Consider the following 2,016-nt stretch of genomic DNA (forward strand, 5'->3'; position numbering starts at 1 on the left):
TTCAGTTTGGCTTATAAATTTGTCGCAAATTGCTTGTTGTTCTTTCCTATTTATCTGCATAGCATCTTTTCTTCTCTCCTTCTATATTTCTGCACTATTTTCCGTGTTTTACTCCAAATTTCATATGTAGTTAATATGTTTATTTTCAACAGTTTCGTCGCCTTTCTCGTTCCATGTCATCATAACACTTCTGCTTCTTACTGTCCTCTTTTCTTAAGAGCTTCTATCGCTGCTTTTTCTATGGAGCCATTAACCTTGCATCAGTCCACCTGCAGATAATTTTTGTAACGTGTTTCTAAAAGTTATTGCCTCATCCGTTTTCCATACAGCTGTTTATTCTTTCTTCTTGTAATAAATTTGATTTATTCATTTCATGTGGTGGATTGTCTTGATGAGGTTTGTATCTTCTACTTTTTCCACAGGTCACACTTGCTATTATTATATAGCGGTCTGAGCTAATATTCCATCCTCTGAAGATCTGCATATCTCTGAACTAAGGTCTGAACTTATAATTCATTCGGATGTAATCTGTTATTTAGATATGACCCCAGATACACTCATAAATTTCTTTCTTTATAGAGAACGTGTTAGTGATTTTTATTTGGATTATGTAAGCAAATTATTTAAAAAAATTACTATAATTGTTTTAATGACTACTCCTGGTACTGTGCTGTATCCAGTTTTGCATTAAAATCTACTCCTATTATTTGATGGTCGTTTTTATTAGCTTTGCCAATCTGCGATAGTAGTTGCTTATATTATATGCTAGTCTCTGTAGTTCTGCCAATTCTGGATTGCCAGTTTTGGTGAATAAGCATAGCTGTACCATCTTTCGCACGTAGTTCATATGCAACATCACTATAAATCATTATAGCGACTTAAATAAGACTTAAACAGCCATTATGTGTCCATACCGAAGTGGGCATCATCATATATTGTAAACGACAAATTAAAACCATTATCTGTGTGATTCACTTTTTGGACAATGGATTTACAGGCCTAATGCAAACCGCGAAATCTCTCATTAAGAAGCTGGCTTTATGATAGATTTATCAAATTTCATGAGTGAAACGTAACTGGAAGAAAAGACGAAAATATTGTCCCTTAGAAAGCTCTTGGTTGGTTTACACAACTGTTAGTGTACCTTTCTGTCATACAGAGTAGCCACCGCTTTCCTATCATTGACACACCTCAACAAGAAACACTCCGTCATCAGGCCACAAGTGGCCCATCGGGACCATCCGACCGCCGTGTCATCCTACGATGAGGATGCAGATAGGAGAGGCGTGTGGTCAGCACACCGCTCTCCCGGTCGTTACGATGGTTTTCTTTGACCGGAGCCGCTACTATTCGGTCGAGTAGCTCCTCAGTTGGCATCACGAGGCTGAGTGCACCCCGAAAAATGGCAACAGCACATGGCGGCCCGGATGGTCACCCATCCAAGTGCCGGCCAAGCCCGACAGCGCTTAACTTTGGTGATCTGATGGGAACCGGCGTATCCACTACGGCAAGGCAGTTGCCACACCAACAAGATCAGTGTCAATTGTTCAACGTTCTTGTGAAAACTATGCCTTAGAGTGATAAGGAATATTTACTACACTAACCCATAGTACATTCTTCCTCCATCTTCTTCTTTCTCTCTCTCTCTCTCTCTCTATCTCTCACTCTACCTCTCCCCCAGTTTCGTATGTGATAATAAGAACATTAAATTAAGTTCAAAAAGTATATTTCATAGAGATTAAACCTATCTGAAATTAATGAGCTTCTATCAAAACATGTACACAAGCATAAACGTCATTCGCGCACTATAACAGTGAGCCTGACATTAATCACAACGTATTTATTGGTCCCTTAATCATTTTTGGAAAGGAGAATTTGAACGCTGTAGTCACAGTACCGGTTTGATTTGAGAATACTTTTCCACACTAGCAGTTGGTGCGCCGCACCCCCCCCCCCCCCCCCCCCACGTTCCCTCTTCCACCCTCCAGATTGATTACGTTTATTCAAGATATTCGT

At 39.7% G+C, this 2,016-nt stretch overlaps 1 pseudogene; it reads right to left on the reverse strand.

The window, feature by feature from the left end:
• Positions 1-1,403: 1,403 nt before the first annotated feature.
• On the reverse strand, positions 1,404-1,521 carry LOC126261253 (5S ribosomal RNA; annotated as a pseudogene).
• Between the last annotated feature and the right edge of the window lie 495 nt (positions 1,522-2,016).

The sequence above is a fragment of the Schistocerca nitens genome, chromosome 5, assembly GCF_023898315.1.
Source record: "Schistocerca nitens isolate TAMUIC-IGC-003100 chromosome 5, iqSchNite1.1, whole genome shotgun sequence".
In the NCBI taxonomy this organism is placed as follows: Eukaryota; Metazoa; Arthropoda; class Insecta; order Orthoptera; family Acrididae; genus Schistocerca; species Schistocerca nitens.